The sequence below is a fragment of the Protopterus annectens genome, chromosome 4.part0 (genome assembly GCF_019279795.1).
Source record: "Protopterus annectens isolate FY-2018-M chromosome 4.part0, PAN1.0, whole genome shotgun sequence".
Taxonomy (NCBI): Eukaryota; Metazoa; Chordata; order Ceratodontiformes; family Protopteridae; genus Protopterus; species Protopterus annectens.
Window position 1 is genome coordinate 899,752,985 of NC_056733.1, and position 7,500 is coordinate 899,760,484.

At 43.7% G+C, this 7,500-nt stretch overlaps 1 protein-coding gene across 1 annotated transcript in view; it reads right to left on the reverse strand.

The window, feature by feature from the left end:
* Nucleotides 1–7,500, reverse strand: part of SLC5A1 (solute carrier family 5 member 1) — a 555,407-nt gene that overhangs the window by 116,483 nt on the left and 431,424 nt on the right. The window lies entirely within an intron of this gene.

Sequence of the window (7,500 nt, forward strand, 5' to 3'; positions counted from 1 at the left end):
ACATTTAGTAAGTAACAGTGACACACAGCAACCGCTTCACCATACTACATAAGGAGAGCAGAAGCAATAGTGCGCACATTCAGTAAGTAACAGCGACACACAGCAACCACTTCACCATGCTACATAAGGAGAGCAGAAGCAATAGTGCGCACATTCAGTAAGTAACAGCGACAAACAGCAACCGCTTCACCATACTACATAAGGAGAGCAGAAGCAATAGTGCGCACATTCAGTAAGTAACAGCGACACACAGCAACCGCTTCACCATACTACATAAGGAGAGCAGAAGCAATAGTGCGCACATACAGTAAGTAACAGTGACACACAGCAACTGCTTCACCATACTACATAAGGAGAGCAGAAGCAATAGTGCACACATTCAGTAAGTAACAGTGACACACAGCAACCGCTTCAGCATACTACATAAGGAGAGCAGAAGCAATAGTGCACACATTCAGTAAGTAACAGCGACACACAGCAACCGCTTCACCATACTACATAAGGAGAGCAGAAGCAATAGTGCACACATTTAGTAAGTAACAGCGACACACATCAACCGCTTCACCATACTACATAAGGAGAGCAGAAGCAATAGTGCGCACATTCAGTAAGTAACAGCGACACACAGCAACCGCTTCACCATGCTACATAAGGAGAGTGACACAGCAACCGCTTCAGCATACTACATAAGGAGAGCAGAAGCAATAGTGCACACATTCAGTAAGTAACAGCGACACACAGCAACCACTTCACCATACTACATAAGGAGAGCAGAAGCAATAGTGCACACATTCAGTAAGTAACAGCGACAAACAATAACAGCTTCACCATGCTACATAAGGAGAGCAGAAGCAATAGTGCACACATTCAGTAAGTAACAGCGACACAGAGCAACCGCTTCAGCATACTACATAAAGAGAGCATAAGCAATTGTGCACACATTCAGTAAGTTACAGCGACACACAGCAACCGCTTCACCATACTACATAAGGAGAGCAGAAGCAATAGTGCGCACATTCAGTAAGTAACAGCGACACACAGCAACCGCTTCACCATAGTACATAAGGAGAGCAGAAGCAATAGTGCGCACATTCAGTAAATAACAGCAACACACAGCAACCGCTTCACCATACTACATAAGGAGAGGGGAAGCAATAATGCGCACATCCAGTAAATAACAGTGACACACAGCAACTGTTTCACCATAGTACATAAGGAGAGCAGAAGCAATAGTGCTCACATTCAGTAAATAACAGCGACACACAGCAACCGCTTAACCATACTACATAAGGAGAGCAGAAGCAATAGTGCACACATTCAGTAAGTAACAGCGACACACAGCAACTGCTTCACCATACTACATAAGGAGAGCAGAAGAAATAGTGCACACATTCAGTAAGTAACAGCAACACACAGCAACCGCTTCACCATACTACATAAGGAGAGCAGAAGCAATAGTGCACACATTCAGTAACAGCGACACACAGCAACCGCTTCACCATAGTACATAAGGAGAGCAGAAGCAATAGTGCGCACATTCAGTAAATAACAGCAACACACAGCAACCGCTTCACCATACTACATAAGGAGAGGGGAAGCAATAATGCGCACATCCAGTAAGTAACAGTGACACACAGCAACCGTTTCACCATAGTACATAAGGAGAGCAGAAGCAATAGTGCGCACATTCAGTAAGTAACAGCGACACACAGCAACCGCTTAACCATACTACATAAGGAGAGCAGAAGCAATAGTGCACACATTCAGTAAGTAACAGCGACACACAGCAACTGCTTCACCATACTACATAAGGAGAGCAGAAGAAATAGTGCACACATTCAGTAAGTAACAGCAACACACAGCAACCGCTTCACCATACTACATAAGGAGAGCAGAAGCAATAGTGCGCACATTCAGTAAGTAACAGCGACACACAGCAACCACTTCACCATACTACATAAGGAGAGCAGAAGCAATAGTCCACACATTCAGTAAGTTACAGCGACACACAGCAACTGCTTCACCATACTACATAAGGAGAGCAGAAGCAATAGTGCACACATTCAGTAAGTAACAGTGACACACAGCAACCGCTTCAGCATACTACATAAGGAGAGCAGAAGCAATAGTGCACACATTCAGTAAGTAACAGCGACACACAGCAACCGCTTCACCATACTACATAAGGAGAGCAGAAGCAATAGTGCACACATTTAGTAAGTAACAGCGACACACAGCAACCGCTTCACCATACTACATAAGGAGAGCAGAAGCAATAGTGCGCACATTCAGTAAGTAACAGCGACACACAGCAACCGCTTCACCATGCTACATAAGGAGAGTGACACAGCAACCGCTTCAGCATACTACATAAGGAGAGCAGAAGCAATAGTGCACACATTCAGTAAGTAACAGCGACACACAGCAACCGCTTCACCATACTACATAAGGAGAGCAGAAGCAATAGTGCACACATTCAGTAAGTAACAGCGACAAACAATAACAGCTTCACCATGCTGCATAAGGAGAGCAGAAGCAGTAGTGCACACATTCAGTAAGTACCAGCGACACAGAGCAACCGCTTCAGCATACTACATAAAGAGAGCATAAGCAATTGTGCACACATTCAGTAAGTTACAGCGACACACAGCAACCGCTTCACCATACTACATAAGGAGAGCAGAAGCAACAGTGCGCACATTCAGTAAATAACAGCAACACACAGCAACCGCTTCACCATACTACATAAGGAGAGGGGAAGCAATAATGCGCACATCCAGTAAGTAACAGTGACACACAGCAACCGTTTCACCATAGTACATAAGGAGAGCAGAAGCAATAGTGCGCACATTCAGTAAATAACAGCGACACACATCAACCGCTTAACCATACTACATAAGGAGAGCAGAAGCAATAGTGCACACATTCAGTAAGTAACAGCGACACACAGCAACTGCTTCACCATACTACATAAGGAGAGCAGAAGAAATAGTGCACACATTCAGTAAGTAACAGCAACACACAGCAACCGCTTCACCATACTACATAAGGAGAGCAGAAGCAATAGTGCGCACATTCAGTAAGTAACAGCGACACACAGCAACCGCTTCACCATAGTACATAAGGAGAGCAGAAGCAATAGTGCGCACATTCAGTAAATAACAGCAACACACAGCAACCGCTTCACCATACTACATAAGGAGAGGGGAAGCAATAATGCGCACATCCAGTAAGTAACAGTGACACACAGCAACCGTTTCACCATAGTACATAAGGAGAGCAGAAGCAATAGTGCGCACATTCAGTAAGTAACGGCGACACACAGCAACCGCTTAACCATACTACATAAGGAGAGCAGAAGCAATAGTGCACACATTCAGTAAGTAACAGCGACACACAGCAACTGCTTCACCATACTACATAAGGAGAGCAGAAGAAATAGTGCACACATTCAGTAAGTAACAGCAACACACAGCAACCGCTTCACCATACTACATAAGGAGAGCAGAAGCAATAGTGCGCACATTCAGTAAGTAACAGCGACACACAGCAACCGCTTCACCATACTACATAAGGAGAGCAGAAGCAATAGTCCACACATTCAGTAAGTTACAGCGACACACAGCAACTGCTTCACCATACTACATAAGGAGAGCAGAAGCAATAGTGCACACATTCAGTAAGTTACAGCGACACACAGCAACTGCTTCACCATACTACATAAGGAGAGCAGAAGCAATAGTGCACACATTCAGTAAGTTACAGCGACACACAGCAACTACTTCACCATACTACATAAGGAGAGCAGAAGCAATAGTGCACACATTCAGTAAGTAACAGCGACACTCAGCAACCACTTCACCATACTACATAAGGAGAGCAGAAGCAATAGTGCACACATTCAGTAAGTAACAGTGACACACAGCAACTGCTTCACCATGTTACATAAGGACACCAGAAGCAATAGTGCACAGATTCAGTAAGTAACAGCGACACACAGCAACTGCTTCACCATACTACTTAAGGAGAGCAGAAGCAATAGTGCACACATTCCGTAAGTAACAGCGACGCACAGCAACCACTTCAGCACACTACATAAGGAGAGCAGAAGCAATAGTGCACACATTCAGTAAGTTACAGTGACACACCGCAATGGCTTCACCATACTACATAAGGAGAGCAGAAGCAATAGTGCACACGTTCAGTAAGTAACAGCGACACTCAGCAACAACTTCACCGTACTACATGAGGAGAGCAGAAGCAATAGTGCACACATTCAGCAAGTAACAGCGACACACAGCAACCGCTTCACCATACTACTTAATGAGAGCAGAAGCAATAGTGCACATATTCAGTAAGTTACAGCGACACACAGCAACTGCTTCACCATACTACATAAGGAGAGTAGAAGCAATAGTGCACACATTCAGCAAGTAACAGCGACACACAGCAACCGCTTCACCATACTACTTAAAGAGAGCAGAAGCAATAGTGCACATATTCAGTAAGTTACAGCGACACACAGCAACTGCTTCACCATACTACATAAGGAGAGGAGAAGCAATAGAGCACACATTCACTAAGTAACAGCGACACACAGCAGCCGCTTCACCATTCTACATAAGGAGAGCAGAAGCAATAGTGCACACATTCAGTAAGTAACAGCAACACACAGCAACTGCTTCACCATACTACTTAAGGAGAGAAGAAGCAATAGTGCACACATTCAGTAAGTAACAGTGACACACAGCAACCGCTTCACCCTACTACATAAGGAAAGCAGAAGCAATAGTGTGCACATACAGTAAGTAACAGCGACACACAGCAACTTCTTCACCATACTACATAAGGAGAGCAGAAACAATAGTGCACACATTCAGTAAGTAACAGCGACACACAGCAACCGCTTCACCATACTACATAAGGAGAGCAGAAGCAATAGTGCACACATTCAGTAAGTAACAGCGACACACAGCAACCGCTTCACCCTACTACATGAGAGCAGAAGCAATAGTGTGCACATACAGTAAGTAGCAGGGACACACAGCAACTGCTTCACCATACTACATAAGGAGAGCAGAAGCAATAGTGCACACATTCAGTAAGTACCAGCGACACACAGCAACTGCTTCACCATACTACATAAGGAGAGCAGAAGCAATAGTGCGCACATTCAGTAAGTAACAGCGACACACAGCAACCGCTTAACCATACTACATAAGGAGAGCAGAAGCAATAGTGCACACATTCAGTAAGTAACAGCGACACACAGCAACTGCTTCACCATATTACTTAAGGAGAGAAGAAGCAATAGTGCACACATTCAGTAAGTAACAGCGACACACAGAAACTGTTTCACCATACTACATAAAGAGAGCAGAACCAATAGTGCACACATTCAGTAAGTAACACCGACACACATCAACCGCTTCACCATACTACATAAGGAGAGCAGAAGCAATAGTGCACACATTCAGTAAGTAACAGCGACACACAGCAACCGCTTCACCATACTACTTAAGGAGAGAAGAAGCAATAGTGCACACATTCAGAAAATAACAGCGACACACAGAAACTGTTTCACCATACTACATAAGGAGAGCAGAAGCAATAGTGCGCATGTTTAGTAAGTAACAGTGACACACAGCAACCGCTTCCCCATACTACATAAGGAGAGCAGAAGCAATAGTCCACACATTCAGTAAGTTACAGCGACACACAGCAACCGCTTCACCATACTACATAAGGAGAGCAGAAGCAATAATGCACACATTCAGTAAGTTACAGCGACACACAGCAACCGCTTCACCATACTACATAAGGAGAGAAGTAGCAATAGTGCACACATTCAATAAGTTACAGCGACACACCAACCACTTCACCATACTACATAAGGAGAGCAGAAGCAATAGTGCACACATTCAGTAAGTTACAGTGACACACAGCAACCACTTCACCATACTACATAAGGAGAGCAGAAGCAATAGTGCACACATTCAGTAAGTAACAGCAACACACAGCAACCACTTCACCATACTACATAAGGAGAGCAGAAGCAATAGTGCAGACATTCAGTAAGTGACAGCGACACACAGCAACTGCTTCACCATACTACTTAAGGAGAGCAGAAGCAATAGTGCACACATTCAGTAAGTAACAGTGACACACAGCAACCGCTTCACCATACCTCATAAGGAGAGCAGAAGCAATAGTGCACACATTCAGTAAGTAACAGCGACACACAGCAGCGGCTTTACCATACTACATAAGGAGAGCAGAAGCAAAAGTGCACACATTCAGTAAGTAACAGCGGCACACAGCAACTGCTTCATCATACTACATAAGGAGAGCAGAAGCAATGGTGCACACATTCAGCAAGTAACAGCGACACACAGCAACCGCTTCACCATACTACTTAAGCAGAGCAGAAGTAATAGTGCACATATTCAGTAAGTTACAGCGACACACAGCAACTGCTTCACCATACTACATAAGGCAAGCAAAAGCAATAGTGCACACATTCAGTAAGTTACAGCGACACTCAGCAACTGCTTCACCATACTACATAATTAGAGCAGAAGCAATAGTGCACATATTCAACAAGTTACAGCAACACACAACAACAACTTCACCATACTACATAATTATAGCAGAAGCAATAGTGCACACATTCGGTAAGTTACTGTGACACACAACAAACACTTCACCATACTACATAAGGAGAGCAGAAGCAATAGTGCACACATTCAGCAAGTTACAGCAACACATAACTTCACTATACTACATAATTACAGCAGAAGCAATAGTACACACATTCAGTAAGTTACAGAGACACACAGCAACTGTTTCACCGTACTACATAAGGAGAGCAGAAGCAATAGTGCACACATTCAGCAAGTTACAGCAACACACAACAGCTTCACCATACTACATAATTAGAGCAGAAGCAATAGTGCACACATTCAGTAAGTTACAGTGAGACACAGCAACTGCTTCACCATACTACATAAGGAGAGCAGAAGCAATAGTGCACACATTCAGCAAGTTACAGCAACACACAACAAAACTTCACCATACTACATAATTAGAGCAGAAGCAATAGTGCACACATTCAGTAAGTTACCATGACACACAGCAACCGCTTCACCATACTACATAAGGAGAGCAGAAGCAATAGTGCACACATTCAGCAAGTTACAGCAACACACAACAGCTTCACCATACTACATAATTAGAGCAGAAGCAATAGTGCACACATTCAGTAAGTTATAGCGACACACAGCAATAACTAAATACTTTACTCAGTCAGTTTTGTGATCACAAATGAGTAATTTGTTTCCATTTTGTTTAAAGGCTGAGATTGTGGTATCCTGGTGAATTCACTTTTTTTCTAAGGTAAATGGATGTCAGAGTTAGCATATTTAAGCAACAAGCTGTGTGGGGCCCTCATGTAGTAGATGCAGGGCAGTTTTGCCCCCAAACCTGTGTTAACAGTGATGT